Source organism: Macrotis lagotis, chromosome 1 (assembly GCF_037893015.1).
Source record: "Macrotis lagotis isolate mMagLag1 chromosome 1, bilby.v1.9.chrom.fasta, whole genome shotgun sequence".
NCBI lineage: Eukaryota > Metazoa > Chordata > Mammalia > Peramelemorphia > Peramelidae > Macrotis > Macrotis lagotis.
Genome location: NC_133658.1, coordinates 290732256 through 290748828, shown reverse-complemented (window position 1 = coordinate 290748828; position 16573 = coordinate 290732256). Strand labels below are relative to the sequence as shown.

General features: G+C 38.4%; 1 protein-coding gene across 1 annotated transcript in view; it reads left to right on the top strand.

Annotated features, from left to right (window-relative positions):
- The window catches only part of NCS1 (neuronal calcium sensor 1), a 110652-nt gene that overhangs the window by 1074 nt on the left and 93005 nt on the right, over positions 1–16573 (top strand). The window lies entirely within an intron of this gene.

The following is a 16573-nucleotide window of genomic DNA, read 5'->3' as shown; positions in this document are numbered from 1 at the left end:
TCTGCTGAGTGGGAAGATTCCTTGTTGCCTGGTGGATTTTCTGGGAGAATTCTTCATTGACTCCTCCCTTCTTTATCCTTTAGGTTTAAAAAATAAAAGTATCAAGAACTGGGAGAGGAGAGGAGGGGAAAAGTTGTCTTTTCTATTCTCCAGTCTCCAGTTTAATCTGTTTGTGACTCTCTACTGATGGGAGGGGAAGGGTCATCTTGTGTTTGAGGCAGAAATTTATTGTCTTGTTGATTTGGGGGCTTGTGTCTGAGGCAGGAAGTTTGCTGTTTGACTTCTTTGAGGTTTACAGGATTCTGGGTCTTTGCCTGGAGCAGTTCACTTGGGATACCGGCACCTCATCATCTACAAATGTTCTTCATCCCTTGCTTGACTTTCAAACTTTCCTGTCTCCCCTAGTGAGTCCCTGCCTGAATCCCTCAGTTCATTCCCTTTGCCCATTTCTCATGCTGCCCCTCACAGATATGCTCTTCAGGCTACATTTCTTGGCATTTGAAGGGTTAATGGCAACTTGGCTTGTAACCACCTTGGTCATTGCATATTTCCAGCACTTTGTGTTTAGAATTATCAACCTGCTTCTGAAAGCTATGGATTCCCTATAGATCTCTTGGACTGTTTCTTTTTCATGTAGAGGCAAAACAGCTGCCCTTATGCCAGTCCTGGAGCTCCAGGCTTCTCTGCAGGAATGGCAGGAACACCTGGGTGTCATTCTCCCTCACCACTGCAGTGCTGCCTCTATCCGCTCCCTTCCTTCTCCCCCCCCCCCCACCAGAAGGCAAGAGATTAACATCCTTCAGGTTCTGGGATGGAGGAGAGGCAAGCAGGCACCCGTGGTGCATTGCACAACCCTAACTCTCTTCACTGCTCAATCAGACTGCTGGGCAGCATGGCACTGTGAGTCCATACCCAGCCTCCTTCCCCCTTTAGCTAAGCCTAGGTACTCAGAGAACAAAGGGTCAGAGACTACACCAGATTGCCTGTTGAACAGAACTTACTCTAGCCATTTCTATGATCTGTAGTCTCTGGGGCTTCCATTGGGTGAGTTTATCCCCAAATTGAAATTTTAGTGTTTAGTTTGATGGATAGAAGGAACAAAGGGCTGAGAGCTGTGTCCTTGACTAATGTGTTACAGAATAAGTGGGAGACTGAGCTTCCTTTTAACATCTCCAATCTGCTCTTTTGGATAAAATTAAAGGATGGGGGGGTATGGTTGATGTGGGTTAGAAGCTTGTGGCATATAGTAGTACATGAAACAGTCTCTTTCAACCAGGCTGCTTTCTCTCAACATCTCCCATGGAGTGAATTGGAGAGCTTCAAACTGTGGTCAGATGAGGGTCCTCCATTGTTGGAGTAATATTAATTCTGGGTGATTCTTCTAGAACCCTTTCCTCCTTAGGGAGCAAATGGCTCCCTAAGATTGCTGGAATTCAGGTCATACCTCTTGTTCCTCTTTTAAGTAGGTTTTTTCCCAAAATGTCCAGGGCAGAGATCCCAATGATTGGGGAACTATGAGGTGACCCTATTCATTGTGAAAGACCCTGGTATATAATGTCCAGAAGCCAAGAATTTATGGGATTATAGTTGGGAGGGAATTTAGGAGTTATCTATTTTAACCTTCTACTTTAAATAACAATAGCTGGTATTTACCTAGTGCTAAAAGATTTGCCACATACTTTTTATTTTATCTCCTTCATTCTCAAAGCAAATTGTTTTTACTGGTGGAGAGATTTGAGGTTCTGAGGGGGTTGACTCTTGCCTGAGCAAGATAGAGTCTTATTTCAAATCTAGGTCCTCTGATCCCAGATCTATTGTTCTTTCCTCAATACAACTCAGCTTTTTCCTTTCTTAATTTTTAGTTTAATTACTAGAGAGAAGCTATTAGAACAGTTTATTGTGAATAACATATGAAGTCATGGCAGGATGGTATTTCTTTTCATTTTCCTGCCTTGGGCAGAACCACTCATCAAAATCTACTCCTAGGGGTAGCTAGGTGGTGCAGTGGATAGAGCACCGGCCCTGGAGCCAGGGGTACCTGAGTTCAAATCTGGCCTTAGACACTTAGTAATTGCCTAGCTGTGTGGCCTTGGGCAAGCCACTTAACCCCATTGCCTTGCAAAAAAAATAATCTACTCCTAATGAAGTCTTAGTCAACAGGTATTTGAGGAGAATCTACCCCATGTGCCCATCTCTGTTGGAAGAGATCCAATCCTCTTTTTAAAGGCCTTCAGACATTTTTTATCTAGGAGGAAGCAGGATCATAAGATTTAGAGTTAGAAGGAACCATTCAGAACATGTAGAACAATCCTCTCATTTTACAGATTAGGAAACTGAGACCCAGAATGATAAGAGGACTTGCCCAAGGTCACAGAACCAATGAGTAGTAGAGTTGAGATTTCATCCTCAGTTTCTCTCCCTCTGACTCCCCCTCACCTCAGTATATGTATTCTCCTCCTTAAGTGTTTTTGACCCATTAGGGAACTTAATAATGTTTGATGATAATTGTTTGACTGAGGGCAGCTCTTTAGATCTCAGGGATTCTGGGTCAGAGATAAGAAATGGGGTCACTTTTGCTGCTTTGTAGCAGGTCGGGGGTATTTATGAAGATGGGTTATGTCTTACTGCCATTAGTATATGTCTCTTACCATCTCACTCCACTTTCCAGAAGGAAAATCAAAGGTTTACTCTGGTAACCCTCACAATAGTCTACTATTTCTTTCAACTGCTTACCCTGCAAGACCTCCACACAGATTTTTAAACTAATTAAATTTTTAATGTTTTCTTCATGTGTTTTTAAAATGTAATTGTCTCTATAATAGACTTTTGGACTTGGAATCAAGAAGATCTCATTCAAATCACCCCTAAGACCCTTAATAGTGTGACTATGGACTAGTCACTTAAACTCTCTGTTTATTTTCCCATCTGTAAAATGGGACTAAGTCCTATAACATGCACCTCACAGCATTGTAATACAGTTCAAATGATGTCATAGATGTGTTTCAAAAACCTTAAAACTACTACTTGGACAGTTAATATTATTGTTCTTATTACTACCATCCCCATAGAATTCACTTTTGTAACAATAAAAAAAGAAATAAGAAAAACAAAATGATACATTAGTAACATTAGACAGTATGTAAAGTATTCTGTAGACTTAGAGGGAAATATATTTCAGCATCAATCAAACCTAGAGTCTTTTCTACTATCTTCTTTTTTTTTTTAATAGATTCCTATCTGAGTAGAATTTGAAGGATTATGGGTGTGGTCAGGGAATGGAGGGTAGTTATGAGCTGGCAAGAGTTTAAATCAGGATTTCTTAAATGGGAATCTGTTACTTAACAGACCCCAAATGAATAGATTTCAGGGCATCTATGAATATGGATAGGGGAAAAATTGCATTGTGATTACCACTAACCTTTTAACTGAAATTTAGTATTTCTTTCTATTATGAACTTAAATAAAAGACCATTTTTTTTTCTGAGAAGGGATTTATAACCTTCAATAGATTTTCAAAGGGGTCCACTACAAAAAAAAAATTAAGAATCCTCTGGTTTAGATAAACATTCTTCTGTGTGGGTCTTTCCCTCCTTTCCCATTTTTTTAATTCAACATAGTACAACACTTACTAAATGAAACCTAAATGTCTTATGCTAGATTACAGATACAGTCCTTTTTTTTTTTTTTTTTTAAATCAGCCCATAGCTCCAGGATGATACCTCTGGCTTCCCTAGCATAGCTGATTTTAGGAGAAGCAGGAGACTAAAGAAAGTCAGAACTAGTGATGGGACAGAGTCATATTTTCCATATCCAGCATGTTTCTACCTTGCTTGAAAGCCCAGTTACTCTGAGGTTTGGCCTAGTTTCTTGTAACTAATTGGCAAAAATATTTGACTTGGAAAGATCATGATTTGGTAAAAAGAGCACTAGATTTAGCATCAGAGGAGCTGGATTCAAATCTCATCTCTGCTTCTTGCTATCTGGACTACTACTTAGACTAGGCTCTCTCTCCCTCCCAGCCTCAATTTCCTCATCTGAAAATTCAGGCTTTGGACTAGGTTATGTTTAATCTTCCTTCAAGCTGTAAACTTTATCCTTGTCTTACAAGAAAACATTTTCTTTTCATAGAAGAGACTCCTACTTGGGCCTATAATGTGCCAGTCACCGAGCTAAGTGTTTTTAAATGAAGGTAAGCTACAGTCTCTGCTCTTAAGGAGCTCACAGTCTAATGGGGTAAACAATATGCCACAAAAATATATGCAGAGTAAATTGGGCATTGTCCCAGAGTATCATAGTGTCTGCTATTGTCAATGGCTTTGATCATTATTTAGGACCCCTTTTTACTAGGATATCCTTTTCCTATCCAAAGCCTGCTTATTCTTCATGGCTCAAGTTTATGAACCCTTCTCCTTGGGGCTCCCTTAGCATCTACTATCTATGCCAGTTCCATGGTTTAACAAGTTATTCATAACTTCTGGAAGCTGAGAGGGAACTTAGAGAACATCTTTTACAGATGAGGAAACTGAGGACCAAAAGAGTGAGTTGTGTTTTATTCTGTTTTGGAATTTGCTATAAATAGCAAGCTACTCTCCTAGCCTTTAAGTAGGTTGACTTGCTCCTTGTAAACAGAGATTGTGTATCTTCTACAGTGAAGGGTACACAGTAGGTATCCAATCCCTCCCACAGTGAAGGGCACACAGGCTGGGTTGTTCAGCTGCTGATTGATTGACTTCCTGAATTTTAACATTTTTTTTTTTAGATTTTTCAAGGCAATGGGGTTAAGTGGCTTGCCCAAGGCCACACAGCTAGGTAATTATTAAGTGTCTGAGACCAGATTTGAACCCAGGTACTCCTGACTCTAGGGCCAGTGCTTTATCCACTGTGCCACCTAGCCACCCCGAATTTTAAAATTTTAACAGCAGCCCCGAATGTTAACATTTTAACAGCAGCCAGAGGATGAAGTGTTCAAAGGAGTGCTGCTGGATCCCTTGGAAGGCATTATGACCTTCATGCTGGCCCCAGGGACCCAAAAGGTGAAAAGGTTTCTTTCTGATCTCATCAGGCATGGGTGAGACTGTTCCCTCACTCCCCCCCCCCCCCTTTCTGATTTATCTTTGTCCTACTTTGGAAGGTGTGACTTAACTAGGCAATACTCTGGCTAAAAAAGGGGAGGGAAGTGAGAAAACTTACAGGGCTAAGCCAGCTCTCCTAGGAAAGGATGGACTGGCCTGTCTATCCAAGATTTCTCTGCATGATCTTGTCCTTTGGGATGGCTTTTCTAGGTGGTTCTTGGCTAGCTCCCTTATGCTGCAGTCAAGCAAAGAATGAATAGAGATTGGCCTTCATTTCTAAACACATAATTTAGGTTTTAGGGGAATCAGGGTGGTATTGCCACGAGGGTGCTGAGATCAGTCAGGAAAGAAGGCTAATGGGAGAGGGATATAATGCAGGGTTGAAGGAAGTGACTTAGACTTATAAGTACTGTATATTTAGGTTTTTTTCGAGAGAAGATAGTTATTCATTTTTAGAGACTGAAAGAAAAAAAAAGATTAAAGAAACATAGTTATGTATCTGGGAGGAACTTTAGAGTTATCTACCTCCTTATTTTACATGGGGAAAAAATGAAATCTGGGAAGTGAAAGGATTTGCCAAAAGTTCCACAGATAATTTGGTAGGATTTGAACCCAGTTTATTCTGTCTCCAGAGTCAACACTTTGTCTATCATACTGTGCCACTTTTTTTTTTTGCAAGGCAGTGGAGTTAAGTGGCTGCCCAAGGCCACACAGCTAGTTAACTATTAAGTATCTGAGGCCCAATTTGAACTCAGGTACTCCTGACTCCAGGGCCAGTGCTCTATCCACTATGTCACCTACCTGCCCCTTGTGCCACTTTTCTGAAGTCAGATTCAATCTTCTTTCTACTACATATGGTGTCTCAGCAAGGTACATTGGGTCAGTCAATCAATCAAGAGTCAAATAAATATTTATTAAGTACCTATTATGTGTCAGGAGCTTAGACAGTCAGTTCAACACTGAGGAGAGTTTTCTGAAAAAGAAATGTAGATTCTATTTCTTTGAGGAAGCCTTCAGTGGTAGAAAGAACATTAGAATAGAAGTCAGAGCCCTGAATTTGAATGTCAGCTCTGCCTTTAACTGATGAAGTGATGAGAAAGATCACTTCCATTCTTAGGGCCTTATTTCTCTTATATATAAAATGGGAATACATTTCTTAATTATAGGATTATTTGTAGAAATGGAAAAAACAATATAAGTGAAAATGCTTTGAAAAATAGAAGATAATCTTTAAATGTGAAGGACCATTATTTACTTCAATAGGTTCTTCTTCATCTTCACTGATTTAAATGAAAGTATGGTAGTTGGGAAGAAGAGATGAAATGATCCATCCAGTTCCCTTTGATAAGATCTTATGACTTAATTTTTTATGAAGGGAGTCTATTGTAACTTTCTAACATCTTTTTGTGGAGATAATAAAGATAACTCATATTTAGATAAAGTATTATAATAACAAAATGCTTTTTGGACATAATCTCATTTGATAATAGTAGACTGTCACACTGACTTTGGGAAAGTCCCAGAGTGGACTGATCCTAAAATTATAAGACTAGATTTGGAAGATTTAGCAAATAGAGCCTTGTCTCTCCCTGCTGACGATTACCTTGGCCTATAATTCCCTGTTTTTTTGTTACTTGGAGTCTGACTATAATTTATCCAATGATATTGTTGAACACTATACTTCAAAGCTGGGTAAACAGGAGATAGAAGCTACTGGATTAGAACTATAAATCTGGGAACCTCATTATCTGAGTACTGCCTTTATTGTCCCAGGTTTCCTTTATTTTTTTCTCCCAGGTTTCCGCTTGGGACTCTCCAGCTGGGAAAGAATTCCTTGGGCTTGTAGTGATATGTGTGATTTGAAGCATTTACTGAATTTGATTGGAACCTCATTTGGGATGTGAGTAGAAGGACAACTGGTCTCATGACAAGTAGCCAGAGCTGACTGCTGTGAAGAGCAAGGAGGGTATTAGGATCACTTAATTAGAATCATTCATGAGTATGACTGAAAGTACCAGCTGACTGAGTTTAAGGAAACAAGGGTCTTATTCCATATGATCACTTCTTTAGGTCAGGTTGTTGATATGGCACTTATCAGAGCCACTTCAGTGGTGGAGGAAGTCAGGAGAAAATTCTGATTCTTTCCATCTTCTCCTATGGTGGCTTAGTAGTCTGGGTTGAGTGATCATTTATATTGGGAAACTCAAGAATTTTCAGTCAGGATAACAAATATTTAGGTCCAAAAATCCTTGTTGCTCCAAGAAAGTGAGAAATCCTTTAAAATTCTGATGATTAATAGGAACAAATCATAATTGTCATTACTGCATGTCAACAATGGAAGGGACTTTAAGACATAGAATGTCAGAGTGGGAAGTGACTTAGGCTATGACATGTCAGAAATAGATAGGACCTGAGTTCATAAAATTTTAGATCTAGAAGGGACTTCAGGATGCAGATTGTTAATACATATCATTATTACTAAAATGCTTTTTATTGCTCAAGCCGTTTGAGTCTAACAATAACCTAGCAAAGTCTGGAGGATCCATATTATATCTAGATTTATAGTTAAGGAATTTGAGATTCTGCATGTTAGCTTTCCCGTATTCTCCAGTGAGTAGAGTCATCATTAAGGTAAGGTATTTGATACTCCAAGTCCAATGCTATTTCCAGTCATTGCCTCAGAACATAGAACAATATAATAGATGTTCAATAATTGCCTGTTGACTGACTGATAAATGGCAGAGTCAGAGGCCTACCTGAGAAGTCTAGTACATTTAGTCGCTTTGTGGGTGGAAAAACCAAGACTCAGAGGGAGCTAGGGAGAGAAACAGCCAGTTGTGATGGAGCCTAGATCTCCTGAATCCACCCACATTGAACCCTTTTGTCCTTGTTGACTTCTAGTTTAGTAAAAACTAGTTAATCTAATGTAGATTCATACTCACTGAAAGATACTTACTTCCTCATTAAATAATACCCAGCTTCCCCTACTGAGGTTCTTCAAATATTTCTGATTGAAAGAAAAATTCTCTTCCAGATTCTCCCAACTTTTGATTAGAATCCTCTTCTTCCTCCAGGGACCAAAGAGCAGGGGGACTGGAGCCTATAACTCTTTCAGGAAAAGGCTAGGGGAGGGACAGAAGATAAAGAAAGAAATCAAGAGGTATTTTTATCAGAATGTGGGACATGATAAAAGCTGGAACCTCTGCAGCAAAAAATGGGTAAAAAAAATTTTTTTTTAATCCTAGAATATCCCCTTGAAGTACACAGAGGACACTAGCTGAGTTAATGCTGTGGCACCATCAAAGGCATCGTGTTTAATTTCTCCATTGCCACATTCGATTATCTGTTAAGTGGCATTTTTGGACCCAGGAAGGCTGATAGGACAATTAAAGATGACACGTGAAAAGTTTCCCTCCTGGAAGTAGCCTCTGGAGGAAGGCAGACTAAAGCTGAAGGGTCTGAGGAGGTGGTCATTGTCAGATTTTTCTCTCATCTACAGTCTCTTAAGATTTATGTCATCTCTTCCAGTTTACTCCTGAAGTTGTGATAAAATAATGAACACTTAGGAGATATAGCCATATTCTTACTGAAGTGTGTGTTGTGAGGAGCTAGTGTGAGAAGGACTTTGAAAGCTATACCTATGGGCAGCTAGGTGGCATAGTGGATAAAACACCGGCCTTGGAGTCAGGAGTACCTGGGTTCAAATCCGGGCTCAGACACTTAATAATGACCTAGCTATGTGGCCTTGGGCAAGCCACTTAACCCTGTTTGCCTTGCAAAAAAAACCTAAAAAAAAAAGAAAAAAGAAAGCTATACCTGATCTAGGAAGTCATGACATCAATTCTTGAACACTCCTGTATCAAGGTTCTTGGTGGGGTGGGTAGGAATAGAAAAAATTTTAATCCTAGAATATTAAATCTGGGATCATTCTACCTAGAAATGGAAGAAGTCTTAGAGGCCATCTAAACAACTTCCTGCATTTAAAAAGTTCTGTGCTAGAGATCATAACAAAGCCAAGGTCTACTGATTTCTTGTCTGATGCAGTGATGAGGATATGAGGTTGGTGGGGGAATGAGTGGGGGTAGTAGCCCTTCTAACTCTGACCATATTCTCCTATTATTCTCCTGTTCATTCATTGCTTTTCGAAGAAGGGAAGATGAGGAGGGACACTGAAGTTGGAATTGCAGAATCATAGTCTCCACAAAGAAGATCAGTTCATCAGATCACACCCACCAGGAAACATTCATGCATCAAACTGTAGGGCAAACACTTTGGGAGAGAGGGGTGACCAGATTTTATTGTGGTACTATGGAGTCAAGTCGTATGAATCTGGGAAGACTTTCTGGATGAGATAAAGTTTGCATTGGATCACATAACCTTAGAATTAGAAGGAAGGGGTAGGTAGTTCCTCTCATACCTCAACCTCAATCTAACAAGTAGTCATTCGGCTTCTGAAGGAAGACCTTAAGTGATGGGGAACTTGCTACTTACTGAGGCAGTCTATTTGCTTGTAGTCTGTCCTAATTAATAATAAAGGTTCCTTATCTGTCTTTCTGCAACTTCTAGTCATAGAGAAGAACTGCATGTAAAATTTGCTTATGTGTCCAAGATCAATAATTGTATCTTCCTGGTTATTCTCTTCTTTTCCTTAACAGAAGAAGGAAGATTGAGGTCCAGGAAAGTCTGGCATTCTGTTTATAGAATGTTATTCTCTGAAGCAACAATTGGTCTTGCATCAAATATTTCCCCTCTCTGGGAAACATAAAGAAAAGTTAATTTTACAAACAACTTTCAAATCATCTATAGGTATATTTACCAAGGTGGGAAAAATATAAATGAAAGTCCATATTAAAGTAAAACTATGGATCTGGTATTAGGTAGTGTGGAGGAAACCAGAGGAACTCTGGGCATTGGTTTCATCATGAAATTTCCCAGAATCTACTTTATACATTACTGTCCAATTCAATTCAATTCAATTCAATTCAATGTATTTATGAAGTGCTCATTATTCCCCCCAATGAAACCATGTAGACGAGATTAAAAGGCAAAACCAAGAAGCTTAAGCACTCCTGATGCTTGTGCTAAACATGCAGATAATAACACTACTTTCCTCACAGGGAAACTGTGAAGTGGTTAACATGGGAGAGTTCTATATAAATGCTAATAGTTATTCTTGTTGCTATTATCATTTCAATAAAAATAAACTAAATAAATTAATTACAGGGAGTTAGGGTAAGAGGGCATGAACAACATAGAGGAAATACAGAAAAGCCTTGTGGTGAAGGTGGACTTTGAGTTATGACTTGAAGAGAGCTAGGGGTGATAAGAGGTGGAGGTAAATGGAGGAACATTCCAGGCATGGGGCAACAGCCCCTACCAAGGTACAGAGATAGAAGGGGAAATGTTAGGTATGGAGAAGAGAAAGAAGATCAGTCTGGTTAGACTTGAATGAGATTTTGACATCTAGAAATTCCTCTGTACATCAAGTTTCTCTGACTTGAGCAGTTCTCTCTTAGTTCTTTGCAGGTAGGAATTTATTCATTCAAAAATATTCATTAAGGGCCTGCTGCATAGAGAGTACTGCACTAGATACCATAGGTACATCTGAGAACTGGAGGCCAACCTATGGCAACCTTATAAGAGAGAGAGAGTGGTGCTATGAAAATAGTCCTGGACTGGGGGTTGGAACATATGGATTCCAGTTCCAGTTCCACCACTTACTAGCAACTGATGTTTCATTTCTGTAGATCAGTTTCTTCACCTGTAAAATGGAGTCAATAATGCTTAACCATGGCCAGTTTTGTAGGGTCCATCAGACTACCAAAGATAAAAAGTGAAACAACCTTTCCCTCAATGAGCATATATTCTGTTGAGGAAAGACAATGTGGCCCCTTATGGGTATATTTAAAAGAGACAGAAGGGCTCACCTTTTATAGCATTTGGAAATTTAAAATATGCTTTCTTTACAACCACCCTACAAAACTGGCCATGGTTAAGCCTTACAGGTCCCTTCTTAGAATATGATATATATAAATTTTTTTTTTAGGTTTTTGCAAGGCAAATGGGGTTAAATGGCTTACCCAAGGCCACACAGCTAGGTAATTATTAAGTGTCTGAGACTGGATTTGAACCCAGGTACTCCTGACTTCAAGGCCGGTGCTTTATCCACTACGCCACCTAGCCACCCCTAAAATATATTGTTAAATGCATGAAGTAATAAATATAAGAATATAAAGGAAACTGATTATATTCAAATTTAAAAATTGAAATATAAAAAAATTTTAATCTCCAAACTCCTGGTAGAACAATAAGGTTCTCCTGGGAACTATTATGATAAGGACAGACATCAAACTAACTAGTGGGATGCCTGGATTTAGTCCTTGAGTCACCACTGACTCATCATGTAACTTAGTGGATTTCATTTGCCCTCTTTGTCAGCCAGTCAATAAGTATTGAGCTTTGTGTTCCTTTGCTGGTGTCTGTGATTCATGAGTACATGTTCCTTATGTTGGTGTGAATGTGAATGTGTGGATTTTTGAATGATTAATAGGAGAAATGAGTTTGATTATAGAGATGGGGATGAAGATATTTTGGTACATGAATATATATGTGGCCAAAAGAGTCAGAGAGTTTTGAACCAGATGGGAACCAAGAGATTGAACCACTCAAGATTCTCATGCCTGTATATTACCAGGCACTGTGCAAACTGGGGTTACAAAGAAAAGTGAAAGATAATCCTTGCCCTGAAGAAGTTTATAATCTAATAAAGGAAGACCACATATATGATACTCAAAATGAGCATGACAAAGTCAGAGGACTATAGCCAAGGGGAAAGTCTCTAAGTCAGAAGAGTTCAGCCAGGTGAGAAATAAGGAGATCACTTCCCTGGGCTCTTTCTTTAAATGGAAGATCTGGGAGGAATTCTATACTATCCATCTTCCACCCTTTCTAAGCTGTCCCAGGGGAAATTTTTGTGATCTTGCAAGATGGTGAGATTTCTGAAGGCATGATAAAAGTCTAGTGGGAAATGATGTCTCTACCATGAGGAGAAGGGGGAAAAAACCCATATAGTGAGATCCAGGAAGGGTATTGATCCTCTTGGAAAGCAAGACCATCTTTTCATTAATAGTGTTCAGGAGTCAAAATGAATGTTTTCTAGAGAGTTTTCTAGAAAGTTCAAAGCAAGTTCTTTGACTTGCCCAGAGTTTCACAGCCAGTGTCTAGAGTTAACTTTCTGGATTACTTGATACAATTTATATTTACTCCAGGGCACCTAAAGTCAGTTGGAGGAGAATGCAGACTTCCAAGATCATTAATTAAGCTACAGAAACAAGGCAGATGAAGATTGAGTAGAGAAGTGAAAGTTTGCAAAACAGGGATTGTGGGTGGAGCATGTGTCAGTTATTCCCTATCTTACCAGGAAGGGGGAGAAATTTGATGGGATCTTCTAACAGTCCTCCTGAACTTAGGCCAGCAAGCAGGGTGTGGCTGTATTAGGGAGAATTTCTTTAGCTTCTAGTGAGATGTACATAGGGATGGGGCTAGGGTTGGTTTGTATAGGGAATGACATTTTTCATCAGAGCTCTGATGCAGTAGCTAGTTCATCTGAATCCCCTTCCTGCCCAGGCTTGCTGGGGCCCTGGGATGAGAACTAGTCCTGGGATCTAGGTCTGCAAGACTGGACCTGATCTGTCTCCAGAGGGAGCGAGTATGTGGGTGAGTTCGTGTGCATAAATGGGGGAACAGATGAGTAGGTGGTCCAGTATGGAGAGGATATTGGTGCTAGTAAGTATGCGTTCCTTGTGCAATTCATGGGTGCATATTCCTGGTGATGCTGTGAATGTGAACATGAAGATTTTTGAATGATTAGTGGTTAGACATATGAGTTTGATTATGGAGGTAAGTATAAAAATCACAGGGTTTTGAGCCAGATGGAAGCTAAAGGATCAGACCACTTAAGAGTCTCATGCTTGTACATCCTCATAAAACCCAATTATATCTGTAACACATTTTACAGATGAAGAAACTGAGGCACAAAGAAAGCATGTCCAAGGTCCTTAAGGTAGTATGTGGTCTCATGATATAATGAACAGGTATCCAAGATGCTGGATTTAGAGTCAGAAAGATCTGAGTTTAAGTCCTGCCTCCAAACACTTGACTCTAGGTAAGTCACTTAGCTTCAGCCTACTTCAGTTTCTTCATTTGTAAAATGGGCACAATAATTGCATTTACCTCTTAAAGTTATTATAAGGATCAAATGAGATAACAAATGTAAAAATACTCTGCAAATCTGAAAGTGCTATTATTCTTATCCTGTTTTTATTTTTCTTCATATGTTTATATAAATGATATAAAGACAAGTCACTATACTGCTATTATCTTCTTATATTAATGTTCTCAGACTATTTTTCAGATGGATAAAATCAATGCTTTCTGCATCTTAAAAAATAAATGAATGAATAAAGTACTTAATAAGTCCTTAGTATGTACAAATCCACGTGCTAGATGCTCAAGAAAGTAAGACAATCCCTACTCTCAAAGACCTCACATTCTACTGAGAGAGAGAGAGAAAGAGAGCGAGTGAGCAAATGGAAAGTTTTAGGGAGTGACAGCAAAGCAAGTGGTAGTGCTTCCTTAACAATTCTAAATTTTCTTTAAAATCTAGTGGCAGATTTTCTTTTTCTCTGTTTCTATAGACAGATCTACATGACAAAGTCATTTATTCAGCATTTCTTGATCTGCATATTATTGACTGAATTAATGGGGATGTTGTCATTGAGAGCCTTTTAGTTCCATTCTTGGTTGTAAGCCATTTAAAAGATTCTATCTGGAGGTAAACCACTCTCAGTTATATTTGTTAAGTCCAGTGATATATACCTATTTTCAGTCTTTGTTGTTGTTGTTCATCCATTTCAGTTGTGTCCAAGTTTTCATGACCCCTTTTGGAGTTTTCTTGGCAAAAATATTGGAATGATTTGCTATTTCCTTCTCCATCTCATTTTATAGGGTTAAGTGGCTTGTTCAGGCTCATACAACTAGTAAGTTTCTGAGACTGGAGTATTTGAACTCAGGAAGAGGAGTCCAGACTCAGCATTCTATCCACTGCACCATCTAACTGTGCTGTGAGCCTTTTCATGCAGTCTATTTGTTCCCAAAATGTTTCAAACATTTTTAACTTGTTTAAAATGTGTTTTTAATAGAACATCTACAGTACCAATTCTCTTCTTTTTAGATGAAAACATGTGAATCTTTATATAACTGCCTTGGGAAGATTAGACCTGTTTTTGTTAATGTGATTTTATTTGAATGCTTTCTAGATCCATTGTTATTCATTTTATGATTCTTGAAATATATGTTAAAACCAGTCAATTTTAGTGCTCTTTAAATGTTCTTCCCATTGTCCATTGAGTTTTGACTTCAATACAGATCAGTCCCTTAATTCACACACAGCCTCAGCTTTCTCCTTGATAACCTTAAATTTGATGTGTCTTGCTTGGAGAAGACCAAGGAATTTACGGGTGTCACAAGCCTTCTTTGATGTAGTCTGACTTCTGGATTTAAGCTTAAGGTTTTCAGTTTTCATTGTTTCTTAGCACATAGACATTTTGTACTTATAGAGCACAAACGATATTTTGATATTATTGGAGAAAGTTTTCATGAGGTGAAATAACTATTTTAATATCAGTCAGCCACTAAGAATTTTTAAGTTCCTGCAATATGCTAGGCACTGTGATAAAGGCAAAAGACAAACCCTGCTCTCAAAGAGCTTACAGTTTAATGGGGAGACAATGTCCAAACAACTGTATAAACAAGTTATACCCAGGATATATTGGAAATAAATGGAGGGAAGGTCTAAGAATGAAGATGGATTAGAAAGGCTTCCTGTGGAAGGCAAACTAGGTTTGCAGAACAACCAAAGAAAATGCCAGGAGATGAGGGCATCCTATTCAAGGAACTGCAAAGAAACTGATGCCTCCATACAAGTGGATGTAGAAGTAGAAAATTTAAGAACACTAGAAAGATGTGATTTTTCACAGAAAACCTGATATTTTACCCATGGACATCTTGTGATTAATAAGATAACTTTTTTGACTTGAAAGTCATACCCAATTGTATTCAGAAAAGATTATATTTAAGTTTATGCGGAACCATAACTGGCTTAACTGTCTCCCTAGATCATATATTTTATATGAGTTGTTCTCAATATTATTGTGCTGGTGGCAGGTTTTAAATAGAGAATAGTTTTTCCATGTCGACATCAAATATTCTAGTGTTCTCACATTGCTTGACTCTATTTTATCTATTTGCAGTCCTTGATTAATCCATGCAACTGTGAGTCAAAGAGTTTGCAGTAATAACAAAAACTGTCATAAATGCTATGTAACTTTCAGGAGTCTTGTTCAATAATCACCAAATAATAATGAGATGCATTGTACACACCTGGGGCTTCCTGGCATGTTCTTTTTGCTCCTTGACCAATATATTGTTTTTATTGTAAGTGTATATAGATTTTTTTGAAGCAATACAGTTGTGAATGTTTTATGTAAAGACATAATTGGCTTAAGTTAGAGGGGTTACTAGTTGCTCTCATCTTTTAGTAATAAATGTGATGCCTCCAGTAAGAAAGATAGGATCAGACTTGTCACAGAGAGGAAGTCATTGAAGTGCTTTGGCTAGTAATTCATGTATCATTTTGCAGCGTTTGAGCTAACAATTATGGATCTTATCCAGATGCAATGCTTTCAGTTTTTCCAAGAAGTAGCTCTTCAGTCATCTCCCTTAGCATTGCTTCTCTTCAACTTCATGTTTAAAAACATTTATAAGTTTTCTGCTTTGTATTTGATTCAACTTGCTTTTTTTAAGTGATGGACTTTTTTTTTTTGACCATGGAGATGAGCAAAAATTCTCCCATGTATTTTTTTTCTTCTTCAGGAGATTCCACTTTTCTCTATTTTTTTAAAATTTCATTCCTCTATGATATAGTTTTTGGTTGATCTTTTTTTTTTAGGTTTTTTTTTTGCAAGGCAAATGGGGTAAAGTGGATTGCCCAAGGCCACACAGCTAGGTAATTATTAAGTGTCTGAGACCGGATTTGAACCCAGGTACTCCTGACTCCAGGGCCGGTGCTTTATCCACTGCGTCACCTAGCGGCCCCTTGGTTGATCTTTAATTGCTTATTTTACTTTTTTGCACTGCATTTATTCCTTAACTCTTTTTGCTTTTGTCTTCAATTGTTGATTAACATGATCAAGAACTTCAATTGTGCTCTTATTTTTCAGTTTTTCTTCTGCATATTTTCTTTTTTGTTCTCTTTAGCTGAATGATTTTTTTTTATTCCATGTACTGTCTAGATTGTGATGTAATTTTCTAATATCTTTCCAGAGGGTTTAAACCCAGGTTTTTGAAATCCAAACTCACCATCCTTTCTATTGTACCAAGAGACACAATAAGAAACTTGACTTTTCTTCTAAATCCAGTGCTTCCATGACTCCTATTTTAAG